Source organism: Bidens hawaiensis, unplaced genomic scaffold, assembly GCF_021521415.1.
Source record: "Bidens hawaiensis isolate Kalapana, Puna unplaced genomic scaffold, B.hawaiensis_p1.1 tig00004759_1, whole genome shotgun sequence".
NCBI classification, from domain to species: domain Eukaryota; kingdom Viridiplantae; phylum Streptophyta; class Magnoliopsida; order Asterales; family Asteraceae; genus Bidens; species Bidens hawaiensis.
This window is the reverse complement of record NW_027491296.1, coordinates 1,620,636-1,644,655: the sequence shown is the minus strand read 5'-3', so window position 1 is coordinate 1,644,655 and position 24,020 is coordinate 1,620,636. Positions and strand designations below refer to the sequence as shown.

Genomic DNA, 24,020 nt, shown 5'->3' with positions numbered 1-24,020 from the left:
TGTATGTGTGTATATAAGTGGCAGCAGCCGTGAGGGGGGGGGGAAGAGAAGTCCGATCGGGGTAGAGGAAGAGAAAGAAAAAAAAGTGAGTTAGGGTTTATTATTATTATTATTATTTATAATAATACTATGTTACACTCAAGCCCCTCAACTTTCGATTGTTGCTTTTCTAGCTTAACTAACTAGTTCTAGTACATTGAGTTAACGTTTATAGCGATGTTATCACACAACACATAAGTCTAACACATAATTATCACATAATTACTGTTTTGACGTTTTTCGTTTATTCACGAATCGTTTGCGTCAACTCGTATGCGTTTCGGTGTAATTCCCGAAAGACTACACATGTAGTAAGTGTTAAGCGTCATTTAAACCCTAGTTTAAATGTAATGAGGTGTGCGTTATAGATTCAGTGATCTTAAGTTTGAATTGACGGAGTTGAGTTAACGGAGTTAAACTGAAATTAACGATTGTCACAAATATCTTCAGAGAAAGGGCTGCATCTGTAATCCAGCTGAGAAGACAAGCAGCGTACAATGAAAGGAAAAGACAAAATAGATAGAATAGGCTTTGCTTTGTAATGTCTTCGGACAAACTTTTGATTATGTAATTTTGTTTATGTAATTTGATTATGAAATTTGGTGTGTATTTTGCTAAGTGTAAGTAACCATAGAGTGTTTTGGGTCAGCTGAGGTGTTCCAATCTAGGGGGAGATTGTTGGGTCAAGAATTTGACCCAAATGAGGAGATTTGACCTAAACGAAGAATTTGGAAGATTGGAATCTTCTCAACCTCCTCAGAAACTACTAAGTATTGAATCCGAGCACACCTTGGACCTTCGAGTAAGCTTTTACTTAGCCGAGTACGAGATTTTGCCTCCCGGGCAAGGTTTACTTCAAACAGTCTTCTTAAGTGGATATCCGAGCAAGGTATGCTTTTTAGTGATTTCCGAGTAAGGTTCATTGATTTGGCATATCCGAGTAAGGTTCACTTTGTCAAGCAGGGTTGTTCTTCAAGACCAAGTATTTTACTCTTTCGAGTAAGGTTTGGTCAACCAAGTCCAAGAAGGCAAGTAATTGGAAGACCGGGCAAGGTATTCTTTAATAATTATGGTCCGAGTATACTTGATGAGTTAATAGAATATCTTTAAGTTATCTCGAGTAAGGTTCTGCTCAAGTAAGGTATGTACTCCCAAGTACGCCTTATCAATAAGTTGTTCAACTGACAATGAGCCGAACAGGATCATAGAAGAACAAGGTTGCTCGTAAGGATTTGTCGAGCAAAGTTTGATAAGTCCAAGAAGATTGAAGTCTACTCGGTGAATATTTTACTTGGTAAAATATTCTTTAAGTAAAGTCTACCCGGAAACTGATTCCGAGTACCCTTCTATGTTTACCAAGTCCGAAGGAAGGCCGAGTACACTGCGTACTCGGAGACTGAAGTTTAATGAAAAGCCTACCCGGAAGACTTGTTTTACACCTAGTATATTTTTGAATATGTAAATTGAATATGTACTATCGGATAGCGTTTCTAGAAGGAATGATAGCTGTCTTAGGTTGGCAGGCCTATAAATAGAATAATTAGGGCACGCCGCCAGGGGACGGAAAAAGACAATACGGATAAGACCGACACATTAATTGAGAGAATATTTTGTGTGTGACGGCTGTCCTAGAATACCTTCTAAACCCTAATCGATTATCCTTTTGTATGATTAACATTATATAAATGAAAATATTTTGAGTGAATCCGGTGTGTGTCTTCTGTTATTGAATATTCATTGCAACCGTATGTTTGTTATTGATTCCGCCTTTAACAAACGGTCATCTTTCTAAACATAGTAACCCGTCATTAACTCGCTTGTCAACACGAATAATTTTGTGTGAGTTATGACATGATTGATTGAAGATCCGATTCGATCGACTATCACAATTTGGGACCTGACAAACCGGTTTGGAATAGTCCTTGATAAAAGGATGAAGATTCTGATAGTTCTTCTGACCACAATTTCTTACTACATGACCTTGTTGACCGCAAAGGAAACAGCTTCGCATGTCAACATGATGATGTTGAGAATTAGTTGGAGCATGTGACATAGATGATGAATGATGACTCACATTCTTGGTCATGCTCTTAGCAAAATCATCAGATAATTCAGATTTCTTTTTCAAGTAAAAATCTAAATTAGAACAATTTGAAAAACTTTTCAACGTATCTGTCCCAGTGGACTTCACAAATTGAATTTTCTTAGCTTGTTTTAAGACTTGCTTTGCTTTAGTCAATGGATCAGATGAGACTGATGTTTTCTCTTGAGCATATTGATGTTCAAGTTCACGAATCTTGGAAGTTTCATTGTGAAACACACTCTCAATCAGTTCAAGTTTAATGATACTTATTGGAATGTCTTTCTCAGTGAACATCATGTCCATCCCCTTTAACTTAAACACACGAGCAGATTATGGCTTAGATGCATTAGGATTTATGAAACGCAACAAATCCTCATCATAAATTTTGGGTTTTTCTGGTTTCTTAGCCTTCACTGGTTTGACATGAGCATCTTGTTTCATCTTAGTTGTGTGCGAACCTTTCACAACCTCCTCAAATTCATGAGGTTCATAAAGTATGTGATTAGAACTTGGAATGTTCTTGTTCTTGTATATAATTTCAGGTTCAAACACATCCTCAATGATAACTTTGTCAACATTTTCAACAAAGACTTTGTTGCTTTGAACATGAGGTTTTTGTGGAGCAAATTGGGTTTTAACAGTTTCAGACTTACTATGTTTAGATTTTTCTGAAATCACATGTTCTTTAAGAATTACATCTTCCTCGGTTGGAGCAGAAGGATTAATTTTATAAACATTGTGAAATGGTGGAGGAATTTCAACAAAACCTATACCTTTCTTTGAATCTTTTTGTTTTCTAGATACTTCAATGATTTCATTCAATAGAAAAGATGAGTTTCGAAATTTTCCCAATTTGTTCTTTAACTCAAGAACCTCATTCTCATGCTCGGTTATCTTTGAACGATGTTTCAAGATTTCTTGTAAGTTTTGGTCATTAATTGTCATCTTCACAGATAACTCAGCTTTGAGATCATGATTACTTGTCGACAATGCTTCAATCTTTTCACGAGTTCTCATTTGAGATTCGAGAGATTGTCGATAAGTATCTTTTAGTAAAGAAATTTCTCTCACTAAATTGTCATTGTGATTCTTTAAAGATTCTAACTTAGGTTTGTTAGATTCACAGTCAATACAATTTACTTTAACTAATGATGTAGCAGAAATAGAATGACTAACCTCGTTAATCTTAGCCATGCACGCAAAGACAGTTGTAGGCTTGTCACATGAGTCATCAGAATCCGATCCAGAGTCATTGTTAGAAGAAACCTCACTTCCACTAGCATCATGAAGATCTTGAGTCAACCCAAACAAAGCCAAATTCGCTTGAGTATCGTTATACCGTAGTCGTTATGACCAATCATCTCCATTAGCTAACATTGCTTGTGACCCAGAACTTGATGGTTTCTTCTCAGCATCATTACCTCGTGGTGTTGAAGAGTTTGAATTTTGACCATGAGGACCAGTATACTCCTTTTTCGGTTTGTCACATTCTTTTGAAAAATGCCCGAATTCTTGACAATTATAACATTTCACCTTTAACTTGTCAGATCCCAACTTCTTGTTCAATGCAGGAAGATCTTTTCCAGTTCTTTGCAAAAATCTTTTCACCTTACGAACAATCATTGCCATATTCCACTTTAAATCCATGATTTCTAAGTCATCTGGATCAATCTGATCATAGTCTTCATCAGTTAGATCACTTGTGGCAATTTTGCTACTCACCAAGTTTTCATATGAATTCATGAAAGCTGATAAGAAGGCAAAAATTTTTTTCAGCTTCTTTCATGTTGACGTTTGAAGGTGATGAGTATTGATTCGTCGAGAACGAACTTCCTGAACCAGCAGACACATTTGGTGACCCAGAATTACCAGCAATATAAAAACATGCTCTAGGATCACTATAAATTTTGTTTCATTTTCTCTTGCGTTCTGTGTCAGAAAAGCAGTGATCGATGAAATTGTTGAACTTAGAGGCATGCTACCTCTATAGAAAGCTAGATCTGGAATTTCCTTGGATGATTTTTAACACTTTAGATCATACTCAAGAGCTTCAATCTTTTATAAAAACTCACTTGCAGTCAAGTCTTAATTGGAGTGCACTCTTAATAGTATCAATCTTGTCAATCTTAGAAATTTCCAACTTCATTTTATCCATTTCTGCAATTAAGTGATTGAATCTCGTTGTCATTTCTTCAACCGTCTCACCTTTGAGTAAATTAAAGTTTCTGAAATGAAATTTAAGCATCACCTTTTTTGCTTTCAGCCATGTTTCCCATACTTCTAATTCGGATATGTTGAAACAAAGAGGCATAGATTTTTATACTACCCACTTGGTGAAAGATATTCTCAGGTAAAGACATGGTTAGAGTAGAATAGGTTTTTTTTTTCTATTTCTAATGCTTTCTTCTCTTCCTGTGAGTATTGAGATATAGCTTTAGGTCGGAATCCGATAATCTCATCCCCAATCATAGGAACGTTATAAACTTCATCCAAACAATATGAGCAGTCATGATGAACTGATCCAAGATGAGCACGAAACCTAGGTTCCCATTTGGTAAAGTCACTGAACTTCATCAATCTTGGACATTTCGAATGTGACCCTAACTCGGTATCAAGTTGCAACATTTGTTGCATTAGCATGTTCTGTGAGGCTAGTGCATACATACCAGCCATTTTGAACAAGTTTTAAAGTTCAAGGGTTAATTTTGAAAATAAGGTTAACGAATGTTAAACAGTGAATGTAACGAACTGTAAACAGTAATAGCGAACTGTGAACAATAAATTAACCAATCAAATCTTAACGAATCTAAGATTAATCAGGTAGCGAATCAAGATTGAACTTAACGAATCAATCAAACGAATCAGATAGTCAACGAATCAGATTTAACAGTAAGTCAAACTAACGAATTGACTAACGAATCAGCTAGCGAATTGTTAAGTGTAATCTTAACGAATTAGAAGATTTTCAGTAACGAATCGCTAATGTAGACTTAGCGAATTAGATAACGAATCAGCTACAGTTGATAACGAATCAACTAATAGCAAATCAGGTTGTTACAACGGTTTGTAACAAACTCTGACAACGAATGCCACATGGCAAAGGTTGTTATAACACAAATCCCAAGGTAGACACGTGTCACACGAATCTGTTAACACGAATCAGATGAGTTAACGAACCGATTGACGAATCACTTGAATTTTATAACGAATTTACGATATTAACTAACGAATTAGTGTGACAAAGATGAAGAATCACCAAAAAGATTATAACGAATCATCGTCATCTTCAAATCTTCAAAGATTATTTCCAGATTTTCCAGATTTTCTGGAAATGAAGAACATCAAACCCAGAAACTCAAATCCGTAATATGTACTCAAATGTTAACCAAATTTCACAAATAACCTGCCAAACGACTCGCAAATCAATAGCGAATCCAAAACACCAATACTCGTAACCGATTAACCCCTTTCTCGAATCTAATTGTACCAAAAACCAACATCTGTTTCGGCCACAAATCAGAATCAACACCGAATCAAATCAAAACCAAACCAACTTCAATTCCAATCCTCCGACCCTTTCCTATACCTTAACCAACTCAAATCCCGTCTAAATCCATCATAATTCACTCAATTAACCTCAGTTTGATTCAAAATTAGTCAAACAGAACACTAAAAATACCTAATACTAATTAACAGATCAATACTCTAATTAAACAACCAAATCAAGTGCAATTGAGCCCTGAAAGCTCTGATACCACTTGTTGGAACCCGGGAATCAATCCTTTAACTCTAAACAGATCTCGGATCTGTGTTAATGCGATTAATACCTTAATAAGGATCTAGCTCATAATTACGTTTGATTATATGTTGTATGTGTATATATTATCAGTATTAGTAGTTGTATATGAATAATATTAAGATGAAGATTGAAAGAGATACAGAAAGCGTATCGTTAATTAATTCTCAAAGCTTAAATTAAACGTGAACAGTGTTCACATATATATAGAAGACGGACCTAGTTCGTTAACATCCCCTAACGAACTAGAGTCCGCTTCGCTACATACATTAAACGAAATTACTTAGCGATTCACCTCTTGATTCGTTAAACATCCTTAACGAACCAGAGAGATATAACTTATAACTAGTTCGCTAAACATCCTTAGCGAACTAAACTATTACGTTAGTGAACTACAATATAACTTAATTGTTTATTACATTAAACCAAACGACAAATACATTAATGATAAATACATAGACTCAAGACGCAAAACCGTGCACTAACAGGAAAGTCTGAAGGAGATGGATAGTCCTGTCAAGGCTGTTCCTTTACAAAGTTTTAGACTTGATGATGAGCCTGAGGTTAATGAGCCAAGAATAGAGGTTCTTGATAATTTTTCTGATGAAGTAGATTACACTGTTGACTCCCCTAATATAATAATGACTGATGAACATAGGGAAAACATACATACCATATTGGACAATGCAAGGAGAAATAATCCAATAACTATGAGTTTGATTAACCATGGTTACAAGTTTGAAACCCTGGTTCAGTTGACTGATGAGGAGCTGTAGGATTGGTTGGATGGTGAAGTATGGGACATAATGAAAAGGATGTAGAAGAAGAATCATGATTCCCTAAAATACATAACTTACTTGAGAATACATGGACTTTCTGATAAATACATGAGCAACATGAAATTTGATGAGTTGGAGAATACATATCTCACAACTTTTGAAACTGTGAAGAGGGAAGAGTTGGAGAGATTGATGAAAGAAACAAATTAGAAAGAAAGGATTGAAAGACTATTCAACAAATATGGTGGAAAAGTGAAGTTTTTAATTGACCATGGAATATCCTTTGAAATTGCACATAGTCTTACAAAGGAACAAGTGGAAACTCACTTCAGAAGATTTTCAAAAAAGGATGAATTTGAGGATCTACCAAAAGGCAAAGAGAGCTGAAAAGAAGAAGAAATGGGAAGATGAGTAGGTGAGTTTGTTTGATAGGTTGATGGAGGCAAGGGGCAAAGGGGATGAAACGTAAAATATGAGCAAGTCAGAGAAGATTTCCATGCTTGAAGCTGAAAATAACAAACATGATCAAGCAAAGACCTCATCATCCAAGGTTCCTCATGTTGTATTTGTATAAAAGGAGCCAGTTGAAAACCTTGAGCCATGGGAAGAAGAGAACAAGATCAAGACCCTCAAGGGATTGATGCTGAGAAAGGGAATGGTTGAAGGGGTGTTTGACAACCTTGAAAAAAGTCAACTCAAAGACTTATTTTACACTGAGAAGGTTGAATGGGAGCTTGAAGCTGAACAAAGAACACTCCAACAATTCCAGTGTGGGCCAAAGATTGAGCTGATTGGAGCACAAAGATCTGTCTCTGTGGGTCCAACTGATGAGGAACAAATGGGGACGATAACCGCCTTGGCAAGAGAAGGAGAAAACTACTTGCAACTTATTTTATTGCCAAATGAGAATATAATTGAGATGTTTGTGAAATCTGGGGATGTGAGGGCCACTGTACCTAAGAAGAAAACTACTTCTAGGCCCTCAGCTGTAAGTGTCCAGATTCCTACCACCAAAGCTACTCACCAGAGACAACAAAGGCCACCATATGATATAGACCTATCTAAAAGTCTCTTCTTTGATTCTCAAACTGAAACTTTAAAGGTGGTTATGAAGAGTGGAGAATTGAATGAGATTATGTTCAAGGTTGACTTTGCAGATTTCAAAAGAGAACAACTGGCTGAGATGGCAACTATGAATATGTATGACTATCATTACAGACATAGGTTTGCAGGAAGACAACAGAATGAATTATCCAAGCATCTCATGAATGAAGCCAGGAAATGGTTCCCCATACTAGTTAAAAAGAGAAAATTGGTATCGTCTGAATATGAGAGGAACAAAAGTGAGAAAAACATGAGGGAGATAAGGTATGTTGAAGATACCTATAAGTCAAAAATGAAGAACAAAAACCCTCTAGCAAACATGATGGAATGCATTAATATGAGGCGGCAGATGACAAGACCTAACTGTGAATTCCAGATAAATGGAAGGATTACAAGTATTGATTATCAAATACAAGATGAATCCTTCATTCTCTGAAACCCTGATGAACTAGCCTTGGGCATAATCAAAGAAGATGAAGAACTGCAATTTCTGCATGATGAGGATTTGAGGGATATATTGAGGTGGACCCTGCCCCCCAATCATCCTCACCAACAGGAATTATTCTTATTTAAAAAAAGAGCCGCAAGTGGGAAGTTGGATAGAAGACAAGAAGCCTGAAGCTCTTGGAGATGAGTTTATTTATTAGCATAGGCTTACATTGTAATGTCCATGGGAGAGAATTCCAACTTGTAATATTTTTCATTATAATATGTAATTTTCATTTTGAAATTTGATGTGTATTTTGACTAAGTGTATGTAACCTTTGAGGTGTTTCGGTACGGCTGAGGTGTTCCAATCTAGGGGAGAGATTGTTGTGTCGAAGATATGACATGAAAAGATATAAGGAAGATTTGAATCTTCTCAACCTCTCTCTGAAAAGGCTAAGTATGGAAACCGAGCACACTTGGACCTCCCAACAAGCTTTTATTTATCCTAGCAAGGTATTTTGCCTTCCTTCCGGGTAAGGTTATCCTCTAGAATTCCTCTTAAGTGTTAAATCGAGTGACGTTCACTTTTTCTAGCAAGATTATTCTTAAAGTAAAGCAAGGTTTATTTTCTAGCAAACTCTTGGCTAAACCAAGCGGATACCAAGTCTTTTGGAAGATCTAGCAAGGTTTATTCTTAATAAACAATGGTCCCAGCAAGCTTGAAGAAATTTGATAAACAAATTTCTTAAGGACTTATTCTAGCAAGGTTCAACTCATAACAAGCAACAGTGCTACCAGCACAAGCTACAGTTTTACCAGCACACTTTGGTTGTTCAATAAGTAATTATTAACAAAGAGTTGAAGGGATTTCTGAGGAAAAAGTTAGCTCGTAAGACCATATCGAGCAAAGTTTGCTATTTTCAACAGGATTGAAGTCTGCTAGGTTAATATATTCTTCGGAAAATATTCTAAGTAAAGTTTGCCAGGAGAAGAGTCCCCAAGCATACTTTGGTTACCAGGTGTGCTCGATGAAGACAAAAGCTGCAAAGCTTACCCGAAGACCTATTTACACTTAGAAATCTTTTTGTAATATGTTTTTATGATTATGTGTCAATGATTAGGGTTTCTTGAAGGAATGTCAGGTGTCAGGGTAGGCCTATAAAAGGAATAATTTAGGGCACGCCTATGACACGAGACACACGACACCTGACCTTACACCTGATTATGATTTTGACGGCTGACATATTCCTATACGGAAATCTGCCTCAAGATCCAAATATTCCATTTTGAAAACCTAATTTATTTCCTATTGTCTCTGACATATTATATTTATGGAAATCTTTTGAGTTACAGTCTGTGTTTGTTACCTTTGTGTCTTGTAAGCAACATTTAGTGTGTTAGTGTTTCCGCCATTAATGCCCTATTGTTCTTTTCTAAATTAGTAAGTCACTAACCTTCTTGTCAACACTTAATATGTGGGTTGCAACATAGTGATTAAGCGATATAATCGGGACCGACAAGAAGTGAAGACGAACAATGCTTGAGACGAGGGGAGTTTTTTGATACATAATTTTTGTCTCGGTCTTTGTTTATCATTATAAGTCCATGGACTATTTTGTTATTAATGTATTGTTCATTCCCAAAGGAACTTTTTACGAATGGACCCGTTTTGTTTGGCTCAGATGCTAGAGGTTGTTAACATATAGACAATTAAGGTATAAGGCCATCCGCTAGGGTTTGTCTAGCGAATGGCGTAGCGAATGGTACTCCTTAGCTAAGGCATGTTTGGTGAATGACCCGGTCCTATATATAGAGTTGTAAACTTATTCTGGCAAATTTTATTCACAAAACACACATTGTGCCCTAATTGTTCATAATATACTATATTCACAAGACTAGTTTCTGTAATGCTCGAATCATGATGAAATTCATGAGTTCTCAGTTACATCAACATGTAAAGAAGAAGAAGATAAGTGATGATGTGTTCCATATTGATTATTTTCCAACATGGAAACCTAAAGTTTCTATTCTTAATATGGTGATTGAGGTGAAACCCAAGACTGAGAATTGGGTTACCTCTTCAAACTAATCCTTTACAATTAATGTTCAGAGTTTATGAAACAATATTTATGATTAAAAATGGATTGTTGATAGTGGATACACTCGGCACATAACAGGCAATGTTAATCTCCTAACAAATGTGAAAGATATTCAAGGGGGTTAGGTTTCCATCGCTGATAACGATGGTGGAAATATAACCAAAGAGGTTCAAGTATCCAACGGGAATATCACAAATTAAAACTTCAACTTCTATGAAAAGGTTGATTATAATCTGCTGAGTGTTTTGTTGATGTGTGAAAAGAAGTTTACAACCTTATTCACGGATACTGAGTGTGTGTTCTTGAAGCCTAGTTTTGTTATTCCTGGGGATATGGTTGTCATGAGGTCACCTCGATCTAATGAAATCTATGTTCTTGATATGGCATCCACAACATCATCTTCTTTAACTTCAACATGTTTTATATCAAAAGCAACCGACAAGGAGTCAATCTTATGGCACATTAGAGTGGGTCACATTCACCTTCGAAGAATGAATAATTTGGTGAAGAATGAACCGGTTGAAGGTGTTTCCCTAAATAATTTTCACATGACTGGCCACTATGTTTCATTCAAGAAAGGAGAACAAAAAAAGAAGTCTCTTCCATTGAAGCTATTCAAATCTATTGACACTCCACTTGAAGGACTTCATATGGATTTATTCGGTCCAGACAATCGTGCGAGTGTTGGGGGAGATCTTTATTGTCCAGTAGTAACTAACGACTCTTCTAGATATTCATGGGTGTTATTCATGAGCACGAAAGATTAGACTAGCGGTTAGGTACAACAACTCATCAATAAGATCGAATCACTTTACAAACTTAAAGTGAGACGAATTTGAAGTGATAATGGCAAGGAATTCAAGAACAACATCATGGAGTTTTTCTATATCCAGAAGGGTATTGATCACGAGTACGATGCTCCTTATGTGCCACAAAAAACGGAATTGCTGAGAGGAAGAATAGAACATTGATTGAAGCAGCTCAAATTATGCTTGCAGATTCAAAGTTTTCGGTTCAATTCTTGAACGGGGCTGTCAACACTGTTGCTATACGCTTAACTGGGTTCTTACGTTAAAGAAGTTAAAGAAGTTAAAGAAGACGAGTTATGAACTTCTGAACAACCATAAGCCGAATCTTCAGGTTTTAGAGCCATTTTTGTGTCGTTGCACAATGCTTAAACGAGATACGAGAAAGAAAGCAATTAAATTTTATTTCTTGGCAATGATTCACCTAAGAAAAGGGTTATTTAATCCTTCTTCTTTATATCTTTTCAGCACTTATATGAGCTGCTAATCCTATCATACACATCATGCAATTGATCTTATGACACTTCTTAGTCTAATTTATTCGTGTGTTAGATCCTCTAAGTCAATGTACTATCATTTCATATATATGTCGGATCACATATCTCAGATTTTTTATTTTTTAAAATTAACGACATATTTTTGTATTTTTATATTTTTCAAACAGAACTTTTCTGATTTTCTCCCACTAAAAATAGAAACAAAACGAGAAATATTTATAGAAAAATAACGAAAAACCGAAATACGAAAAGCAAAAATGTGATCTTCCAACATGGATAAATCTTTAGAAAATTTTGGACACCAAGAAAAATTTATCATTCAAAAAATGTGGATGGTGAACAATTTTTCCGGTTTAAAATGTGTATGAGTTTTAAATCTTTGCAAGGACTAATCAATCCAACTAAACCAATATGCCAAGATAGTCCACTATCAACAACTTTGATTTTGGCAACAATCCATATGACATTGATAGATCTTCTTGGATAACCCAGCATAAATACTAAATAATTAATGGGAAACTGGAACCAAGACCATAGTCTTAGGTCGAACAACCGTAACGAATTATAGGGATTTTTAGTTTCCTAACTAGTAACGAATTATATGCTAATTGTTTCATAAATTTAAAATCATAAGAACAATGAGACTTTTCAGGAGGACTTTAACATTGAATTTGTATAAACTCTTTGTTGTGTGCTTTTTGTTTAAGTGTCTATAATTTTCCAAACGTTGATGAAACCTTGTTAAAACAATCAGGCAATTTGAGTCGTCTCCTGTAAGGACAATCAACAATCAAGTGTCATTTAACATTGCAACAAAAATATTTTCACAATTAAACCCACGTCGAAGATGATTCTATTGCAAGCTTAGACGCAGAGGGTTGAATTTTCTCATGATTTTTCTATTAGAAAATTCAAGATTTGAACAGTGTGCAAAATTGTCTAATACAATCAGAACCAGTAGATTTGACAATTTATTCCGTCGAAACAACACTAGTTTTGATTCCTTTTGTGGTTTTGATTTTATCTTTTTCATTTCCCCAATAGGCATCACAGATGCTTAACAAATACGAAAAATGAGTGATCACAATCATAAACTTTTTCAATACACTCAGGTTTAATAAGAGCTATCATAAAGAGCTCATTAGAAAACACCTTTTCAACACCTTTTAATTTATAAACTTTCCTGATTTTACCCTTAACACTCCGTTTTGAAAATGATTTTGATATATATTCTGTAATAACTTTCTTCTCACATGTTCTTGGTGTAACAATCGTTTATGGTTTACCATTTTTTGATTTCTCAGCCACTGATTCACAAAGAAAACCAGATTATCAGATTGTGGTTCACAAAGAATATGAGTTTCAAGAGGTATATTTTTATTGTTGTGAACCACCATTGATTCAACCACATCTCCTATAAAAACATCATTATCAGTCTGACAGAAAACCAGATTGCTTTGAATATGATATTTTGGAGTTAAACAATTTGTTTGTTTCTTAACAATCCTTTTTGGATCAACCGGTTTAACTTTCTCCTCATTGTTTATTTTTACCTCACTAACAGTCACAGGAGGATCTACCGTAAGTGAATAGCTAATATCCACTTCTTTTAGATCTACCATGTCTAGTCGTAAGGTGTAACCATGATGAAAAGGAGGAGGGATTTCAACAAACCCTGAACCAGTTTTACCACCCTTTTTGGTGATTGTTGTTAACTTCAATAATTTCATTGAGTAGAAAAGATGAATTTCTAAATTTACCCAATTTATTCTTTAACTCCAACACATCATTTTCAAGCTAAGTGATTTTGGTTCTGAGTCTCAAAATCTCTTGAAACTGTTTATCAATCATACTTAAATTAACTGAAACTTCAGCTTTCAAATCTGATTACTATCAAACAAGGCATCAATCTTGTCTTTAGATTATTTATCAATTTGAACCACTTGCCGGTAGTTATCACGAATGATAGTTAAATCTAATACTTATTGAACATTGTGGTGACGAATTGATTCACGTATTGTTGGGTCCATATTTGGTGGTTTGTACTTAGTTATATGCTTAGAGTTCTCGGTGGGCTTTTCGTTCATATGGGACTAGTGTTTTGGTTTCCCTATAAATATATCTTATTGTATAGGGTTTAAGGGTTGTTCACATTAGCAGATAGTGAGCAGAACTAGAGTGTTGTTGATTCCTAGTATTATTATCAAGTATTGTAAGTGCTTAAGCACCCGACGTATTCAATAATATACGTGTGTTTTGAAGCATTTCCGTGTTACTTTTAAAGTTATTATTCGTGCTCTTGAATCACCGAGTGTTGGTATTCCGCACCAATACTCGTTTCGTTGATATCATATTGTAGTGATCCAGATTCGGGACTTACAATTGGTATCAGGGCCTTAGACGAATTCAAGCTCGTTATTGTGATATCAACAATTCAAAGATAAGCTGTTACGGTGGTCATAGTATTTTGTTTTTCCGGCGAGTTTGTTATCGTAGAAGAAAAGAAATTAATTTTGGTGGAAGATTGATTTTACTTTGGAAATAAATCAAATCCGAGAAATTTTGGGAGTTTGTTAAAGTTGAAATCTTTCTAGTTTTCGTCCAAGATTAAGATTGCTGGACAAGAAATCATAATTCTCGGCCAGAATAAGAGTTTTCGGCTAAAAATCATAGATTGTTCTCGGTAGATTTAGCGTTTTCGGCCAAGATCATTGTTCTCAGTCAACCTTTGTTTTCGCTCACCTATACTGGTTCTCGGTCAAATAGTGTTCGGTCAAAGTTATGCTAAATCAAGTGTTAAAAAAAAAGGTTTTTTTTCAGGAAAAATTTTGTTGAACGAAATTTTTCCAGAATACTCCTTATAAGTAAAATTTTGACGAAAACAAATTTTTTCGGGTAATTTTCGTCCAAATTTTGGCGGGAAATTTGAAAAAAATTGTCTTGAACGAAATTTTTCCTGGACGCCTCTTTTGAGCGGGACATCTGTTTTGCAAATTTTGGCGATCACATTTTTTTTGAGAAATTTTGGCGGGAAAATCAGTTTATTCTCTTTAATTACTCAACGGACTCTCCACAACTCATCTCAATGTTTGGAAGTACTCTTAATCACTCTGCTCCGTCACAAGAAGTATATCAAAATCCATCTGAGATAAGTTTAAAACCATGTTCTTTAAATTGTGGTGAAAAATAGAAATGTTTAAGCTTCATAACGACAGCCTAATTAGAGATATGGAGAGAATAAAATCAGAAAATTTTAAACTTAAGAAAAATAAAAAGGGCTTTCTAGACAAAATAGAAGCACAGAACAAGGACATCAAAAAGCTTAAGTCTGATTTTAGTATGAAAAGTTGTCATCATCTAGATGCCAAACAAGAAATTGTTGAGTTAACTGCTAAACTGGAAGCCTCCAAGTTTGAGATCTTGAATCTAACTTGTATGTTTGAAAAGGCTGAACTTGATTTTAAAAAATTCGATGGTTCTAGTAAAATAGTTAATTCAATGATTGAAAACCAGTTGTGGTGGAAGGAAAATGAAGGTGAGGGAATAGGAAACAGTTAAGTTCCCCCACCTTACAACCACAATTATGTCCCTACCCTTGTTACCAAAGAACAGGAGGAAAAGATAAAAGACATGAAGTATGGTAAACAGGTTCAATCTGAAACTGTTGGATCAAGATTCTGTTTTAAAATGTGTGAATAATTTTGATGCTTCTACTTCATGTGTAGATATAGTAAATGATGTTGCTTCTGATAGAGTAAATGATGTTGCTTCTGATAGTAAAGGGGTTCAGGCTTGTGAAAATGAATCTCATTCTAATGTGCCATCAAACTCAGATGACACCACAACTCAAAATTGTACTAACAATAATACACAGAGTTGTGGCGACAAAGGGAAGGCACGTAAGAAATCAGCACAACAAGGACAGTCTTGTCCTCATAAATCCTCCGGATGTCAATGTGTTGATAAATTAGTGGGTGATTTTTATATCAAGAGGCAAACATGTTACCACTGCGGCACGGTAGGACATATAGCCAAAAATTGTGTTCATCTCCTATATGTTCCCTATTACAAGCAAAATCAGAAGGATGTGCCAAGGGGCAAGAAGAATGGAAAAACCTTTCCTAAGAAAGAATTCCAACATGAGGAAAGTGCTTCCGTCGACTTTAGAATAAGGATGAAGGCGTGTTTCATCTGTGGGAACAGTGGGCATTTGGCAAAGGAGTGTCACTACTGTGCTGTTAATAGACAAGCCCCTCAGGTGAAAGATAACAGGTTTCAACAGAATCCAGTGGTTAAACAAAATGCTTATTTTAGAAAACCATGTGTATCTGTACAACGGGTCACAGATACTCAAGGATTCAAAGTTAATGTAACAGGTTTGCACTCAAATGATTTAGAAACTGTTAAAAGAAGAATAAATTTTCAAAAAACAAAGAGTGTTGAGAGTTCTAAGAATTCGAATTCGAATTGCTCCACTCCAAAGTCTGTTCTAACAAATTTCACTAAACCAAGACAGACTTGGAAACTTAAAACTCAGCAAACTGAATCTGTATTAACAAACGATTCTGTTAAAGATGGGAAAGATATGAGTTGGCAAGAGGTCACATATGTTGATGCTCAAGGGAACCCCAACACATTTATGACTTGGGTTCCTATGTCCAACTGATCCCGCTATGCGTGTAGGAACAATCACAAACTCTTTGTTTATTATATGGGTTGTTCCAGGCACATGACAGGGCAAATATCCATTGTTTTTAAAATCTTTAAACCATGAAATGGATTATTTGTTGACCTGGACGGGAATTTAGGGTGATAGAACGTTTTTAATCTGCTCTCTAAGTGTGTAGGAACAAATCAGGGAATACATTGCATATTAAAAGGCTTGTTCCAGACATTCAACTCGCAAGGGATCTTGCATGATCAAGTGATGTATACGGGTTATACAAGGGATCTTGGTCCAAGAAAGGAGTTAAACAAACCAAAAACGAATTTTTACGGTTAAATCTTTGTTTGTAAAGCATAACCGAAACCATGAAAGAAATGGCTTGATTGTGGGTGTAACTTGCTTGGTGTGGTGTTATTGTGCTTGTAGGTGTTGTATCTAGTTGCTAGCAAAGGCTAGAATGTGAGATTCTTGCGGTTTGAAGCTAGAAACACAAGGTAGTTCGGTTTTGTGTGATGTTTGTATTTTTAGACAGATTGTGATACGTGTAGAATTAGGTCATGAAATTTTACAGAGGTATTAGATATATGAAAATATGAGTTCTGTGAATTTTTGGTAATTTTTGGATAAAGGATGAATATTTGGTGAATTTAGTGCTCGGTTTTGGCCAAAAATGGTGAAAAATGGTTTAATATCATGAAAAATTCTGGAAAATTTCAGATAAGCTTTTTATAACATGTATAAGCCACACACAAAATTTGAGGTCAATTGGAGAAGTCTAAGTAGGCTTTTCAGTTAAACGAGTTCTAGGGTTTTCTAGCTCGGTTTTAGTGAAAATGGCATTTAAATAGGGATTTTGGTTCTGGAAAAATTACAGGGGACTATGGAGATGGCAGGGGTCATCCAGGAAAAATTTGGGATTTTTCTAAGATCGTTTGGTATTTACGACATATTTAGCGTTTAAATGGTGTTTAAAAATAGATAAATAAATTTTAAATATAAAAATTAATTCTGGAAATATTTTTATAAAATTCCCCACTGTCAAAAAATGATTTGTGCAAAATTTCAAGATCTGAGATTAAACGGATAATTATTTGTGCTAAAACAAACTTTTAAAGCTTAAAACGCGTAAACCGGTAAAGTTCGCATAAGCGAGCTGACTGGTGTATAAAAACCCTAAAAATGAACTATTTTCATATAATTGAGTTAATCAAGTAAAAATAAATCATCCGAAAATAATTCGGATGATTTGAGTAATTTTAACAGTTTCCGGTACGCTATAAACGGAAACGGGTCCCGCGGCCAATCGGGGCGTCTAAACCTAGCCCTAATTTCACAACTTTAGTTAAATTATCAATTAACCACTATTTTCGGGTCGCGCGTGACCAAACTCATTTTTGAAACATAAAAATGGATAACCGTGCTAGGCACGCAAAACGGGAAAAACGACTAATAGTAAATATGACTAGTGAACTCTAAGCGATATCACAATCTGAGTCCGGAGAAGTGTTTCTGGGTTAACATTGCCCCCAGAACGGATACAGTACTGTGTTAACAGTGTCCCCAGATGTACCGGTTAACACGGTTGCAGTTATATTAATAGTGATTATAAAGTAACGAATTTAGGGATCGTATTACAGATCCGTATTAGTAGCTGTGTATTGTGTACTGCTTGCTACGTTAAGGTGAGTTTCACGAGCCCCTTTTCTGAATTGTTTTTAAATAATTTCCCGGGGCGGAAAGCATGTTGTTATTGAAATGTTTAAATAAATACTGAACGCATGGATTTGCGTGGATTTATATATGTTTTATTGTACGGGAATCGTACGGAAATGTACTAAGATGGTAATTGTCTGAGTTGCTAACATTCTAAGGCCCCGGAACACGAGTGATTAACTGAAAGCCGGTAGAGTGTGGATAGTACTATTGGTTTGACAAACCCAACTGGTCCGGCATGGATTTGCTGATGTTTCCCAGCTAGTTGCACATGTCTATTTTGTTGTTATTTATTTTGCTATGTAATGTTAGACATAGCAGTTTGGGGCAGTTCCGTGGGCGGGGGATATGCCACGGGGGTTGTGTGTGATAGTCAGAGGTTTCACTTGTGGCCTCAGCATAATTACATCGCTAATATATGATTATTATAATGATTTGTCACTGTTGTTTAAATTAGTGAAACTCACCAACTATTCGTAGTTGACCCGTTTTCTTTCCATGCTTTCTAGGTACTCCCAAACTGGAATAAGTGCTACCTGCTTGATGATGCGTGTTTTTGTGGAAGCTTAGTGATCATTTTGTATTAATTATGTTAATGTAATATTGGTAAAACTTATGTGCTATCGCTTAGACGGTAACTAAACTCGGAACAATGTAATATGATCTAAATTAATGTAGTGGTGTTTTCTTTATAAGCAATGCTGTTGATATCAGATGTGTCTTTGCATCCCGTTTACGTTTCCGCTGCGGTTACGGGGTGTTACAGAACTTGGTATCAGAGCCATTGGTTATAAATGAATTAGGATGTCTTTAAAAGATACCTAAAATATAACCAGTAGCTCAAGTATTATAGGATCTGAATATCAACTAATAATATATAGTGACGAGATCTGGATGAACTTGGATGGACAAGTGAGTTATTATGGTCCGGAACATAATAACAGACTTGTCTGCACGAGGGAATTCAGGGGAACTCACGAGGAACATTAATAGGTAAAATCGGCAGCATATGTGTAAGTATATGATAATATTTTTATGTGACAAGGTTGTATAAATGTGTGTATATTAATTTAATAATTATTTACATTTTGGAAGGAACTATATGTTTGCTAACTTGTGTACAGGTAAGGATGTCAAGATCACGAAGTTTATCAGTAGAGGAGGACCCGGAGGAGACCAGTTCCGGGGACTCTAGGAGTTTACGCTTAGCTTCCAGCACTGAGCCTACTGAGACTAGCCATAGGAGTGCTAGCTTGTTCTCCCTTGCTAGGGTTGCAAGATCCCCCACCCCACCCGCACCACAGGTCACCCTTACCCCTCCCAGACCCGGTACCCGCCTCACGGCGCGAATTAGTGCCCCTTATGTCCCACCTACCTTTACCCCACCCAGACCCACTTACCACAGGGGCGAGTCCTCCCGCCCCCAGCCCGAGCCTGTGCCTCCTCCCGTGTGGGGTACCCCTATGCCGGTGAGGGATGAGCGTCCCTCTACCGAGGCTGCATGGCTCCAAGTGCTCACCGAGCAGATGAATGAGCACACCACCTCCTTGACAGTGGGTATTCAGAGGAGGAATCACTTGGCGGACTGCATACTGGACAGCCAGTATGCGATCGCTCAGCTGAGGAGGGAGGACGCATACTCCTAGTGGATGATTGACCGGATGGAAACACGGATCCGGGGTTTGATGGCAGTGTTAGTGGTGATGGTGGCAGTGTTGGTGTGGTTGGTATACCGCCATGTTTAGATCATGTTAGGGTGGTAGTAGTCAGGGTCCGCTTTTTGATACTCTGTGTAAGCAGTTAGTGACGATGCTAACATAGAGTGAATCTTGGGTAGTTATAGTACAGTCACTAGCCCATATGGGGTCTTTTTTTTGGGGATACCATTGTAGATATTTTTGATGTATCATTCCAGGCACTGACTCATAGCGGGTTATGTCGAAATGATGCCGATGTAGGACTGATGTATGGAAACTTAATCTATGGGCTGACGTTAATGTAATGTGTACTGATGATTATGTAAAATGTACAAATGTTTATTAATGAATGGAATATGTGTTGTGTATCGAGATTGGAATTTGTATTAATTATATGTATTTTCTTAATGTTGTGTAGAATGGCACCTAAACGGTCAGCGCAAATGTCAGAAGTGGATGTGAGTCGTCTGATTGCTCGACAGTTAGAGGCGGCGATACCGGATATAGTATCGCGCATCGCTGCCAGTATTAATAATACGACCAATCCAGGCCCTGCGAGCAATCAAACGACCACCAATAATGTTGGGGAACAAAATGTTAATCCTCCACCGAACGGTAACCCGATTCTGAGTAATGATGCGCCGCCTAGAGTGGTCGTTACAGACAGTAATGGCCCTATACCGAGTGTAGAAACGAACCGCACTGAACCGACTCCTGCAACAAGGGGATGTTCAATTAAAGATTTTATGTTGTGCAAACCCCTAGAATTTAGCGGGTCTGAGGGACCCAATGGGTTGGTTAAGTGGATTGAGAAAATAGTGTCGGTTGTGAACATCAGTAACTGCCCTGAGGAGTACATTGTTAAGTATGCTACCTGCACGTTCACGGACCATGCCTTGACATGGTGGAACACAATAGTGCAAACTCGCGGTCAGGCAGCGACAAACCGCATGACCTGGGCAGAACTCAAAGCCCTTGTACTGGAACATTTCTGCCCGAAAAACGAACTGCAGAAGTTAGAAAACGAGTTGTGGAACTTGGAGATGCAGGGGGCAGACCACTTGGGTTATACGAACCGATTTAATGAGTTGTCACGATTGGTACCATGGTTGGTCACCCCAGAGTCAAAGAGGGTTGAGCGTTATATATGGGGACTAACTCTAGTAGTAAGGAGTATAGTCAACGCTGGGGGACACCAGACGTTTGAGGGTGCGGTGACGCAAGCTGGTATCGTCACGTACGATTTCGTGAGGAGTGGGTCACTGAAGGTGGCAGGAGAGTCTGCTGGGGGAAAGCGAGGTACGTATGATAATAGGACCCAGGGGAAGCAGCAAGATAAACGTGCTAGGCCCGCTGCCCAGTACTACGCCATGACTAGTTCAGGCGGAAGGCAGGAACCGCAGACAAGGACGTTTCCTAGGTGTGGGAAATGCGGTTACCAGCATGGTGGCGAGTGCAGGGGGGTAGTGTGCCATCGGTGTGGCAGGAATGGGCACTACGCACAGAGTTGTAGGACAAACCTGAACAATCTGACCCGACAACCACAACCTATCCGTGCGCAGCCATTTAGGACCCAACCAGCCCGACAACAAAACACGCAAGGAAACCAAATGTTGACCACCAGCCGTGCTTGCTTTGAATGCGGCAGCACAGATCACTTCAAGAGAAACTGTCCGAAACTGAACCAGGGAGGGAATGGGAGGCAAACCATGGGTCAGGCATCGTCGTCCAATCCGGCGAGAGGTCGAGCATTTGTGATGGGGGCGAACGAAGCATGCCAGGACCCCAGCGTAGTGACAGGTACATTCCTCGTCTCTAATCATTACGCTTCTGTATTATTTGATACAGGCGCCTATTGAAGTTTTGTTTCTGTTAAATTCCTATCGATAGCAAACCTTCCGATTAGTGAACCCATAGAACCTTATACCGTAGAAGTCGCTAACGGTAAAACCATGATAGTTAATCAGATAGTTCGGAATTGCCCTTTTATTCTAAACGATCAATCCTTCCTGATTGACTTATTACCGGTAGAATTAGGTAGTTTTGACGTGATAGTGGGAATGGATTGGTTAGCACGTAACAAAGTAGAAATAAACTGTGAAAAGAAAATCGTCAAGATCCGGGTGTCGGATGACGAAGAGGTGTTAGTGCAAGGAGAGAAGTCGGGCACAATGATATCATTTATATCACACTTCAAAGTGTTAAAATATATACGACCGGGATGCGTGGCGTATCTAGCGAGTTTGAAGGCCACAGATTCTGAGGAGAAACGGGTGGATGATATCCCGGTGGTACGCGAATTTCCACAAGTTTTCCCAGAAGAACTTCCTGGATTACCGCCAACCCGACAGGTCGAATTCAGAATCGATTTATTACCTCAAGCTGGCCCTGTTGCTAAAGCACCCTACCGACTTGCACCGTCCGAGATGCAAGAATTATCCAATCAGTTGCAGGAATTATTGGATAAAGGATTTATACGTCCTAGTCATTCCCCGTGGGGTGCACCTGTATTATTCGTGAAAAAGAAGGACGGGAGCCTTAGAATGTGCATTGATTACAGAGAGTTGAACAAGTTAACAATCAAAAATAGGTACCCTCTTCCCCGAATTGATGACGTGTTTGACCAGCTGCAAGGTGCGAGCTATTTCTCAAAGATCGATCTTAGATCGGGTTACCATCAGGTTAGAATTCAGGAAGAAGATATTCCAAAAACCGCATTCCGGACTCGCTACGGCCATTACGAGTTCTTAGTTATGCCTTTCGGGCTAACAAATGCGCCGGCAGTGTTCATGGACCTCATGAATCGAGTCTGTAAACCCTACCTCGACAAATTCTTCATCGTGTTTATTGACGACATTCTGATTTACTCGAAAAGTAAAGAAGAGCACGAGCAACACTTAAGAATAATTTTAGAGCTTCTGGATCAGGAGAGGTTGTATGCAAAATTCTCCAAGTGTAACTTCTGGATACAGGAAGTGCAGTTCCTCGGTCACGTTGTAAACCATCAAGGAATACACGTTGATCCGAGTAAAATTGAAGCAATTAAGAATTGGCAAGCGCCTAAAGCGCCAAAGGAAATCCGCCAATTCTTTGGCTTAGCTGGATATTATCGTCGATTTATAGAGAACTTTTCCAGCATCGCCCAACCTTTAACTCTCCTGACTATAAAGGATCGAAAGTATGAATGGGGAGAAGAGCAGGAGATGGCGTTTCAAGTGTTAAAGCAAAAATTGTGCCAAGCGCCGATTTTAAGTCTCCCCGATGGAGACGATGGTTTTGTCGCTTATTGTGACGCATCGCGTAGAGGGTTAGGATGCGTGTTGATGCAGAATAATAAGGTTATAGCCTATGCTTCCCGACAGTTAAAAGTACACGAGAAAAATTACACTACTCATGACATGGAACTGGGAGCGGTTATCTTCGCACTTAAAATCTGGAGACATTATCTCTACGGTACGAAGTGCACCATCTTCACCGATCATAAAAGTTTGCAGCACATATTCGACCAGAAAGAACTGAATATGAGGCAACGAAGATGGGTCGAGTTGTTAAGCGATTATGACTGTGACATCCGTTATCACCCCGGCAAGGCTAATGTCGTAGCCGATGCTTTGAGTAGGAAAGATTGGGTTAAGCTATTGCGAGTGCGAGCACTAGGGATGATAGTCCAGTCGAACCTTTCTGACTTGGTTCGAGTCGCTCAACGTGAGGCGTTGAAAGAGGATCAATTGGAAAAGGGGGGTCTTTACGGCAATGAGAAGAATTTCGAACAGCGCGTGGACGAAATTCTCTATTTCAAAAGTCGGATTTGGATCCCGACCCTCCATGATCTTCGTGAATTAATCATGGACGAAGCACATAGATCAAAATATTCCATACATCCGGGATCGGATAAGATATACAAGGATGTGAAGGAGTTCTACTGGTGGCCGGGTATGAAAAAGGATATCGCAACGTATGTCGGTAAATGTACGACTTGTGCGAGAGTTAAGGCAGAGCACCAGAAACCCTCGGGAATGTTACAACAACAGAAAATTCCCGAATGGAAGTGGGAGCAAATCACGATGGATTTTGTGACACATCTTCCTAAAACATCCCGAGGACATGATGCAATTTGGGTAATCGTGGATCGATTAACCAAATCGGCACATTTTATTCCGATTAGAAATAATTATAACACAGAGAGACTTGCGCAGATTTAAATAAATGAAATTGTGTCTCGTCATGGGATACCCATCTCAATCATCTCCGATCGGGATAGCCATTTCACCTCCAAGCTTTGGCAAGCTGTGCAAGAAGCGCTGGGAACGCG

General features: G+C 37.8%; 1 long non-coding RNA gene across 1 annotated transcript in view; it reads left to right on the top strand.

Annotated features, from left to right (window-relative positions):
* LOC143627995 (uncharacterized) overlaps positions 1-24,020 on the top strand; it is a 188,189-nt gene that overhangs the window by 120,275 nt on the left and 43,894 nt on the right. The gene's annotated exons all lie outside the window — the stretch shown is intronic.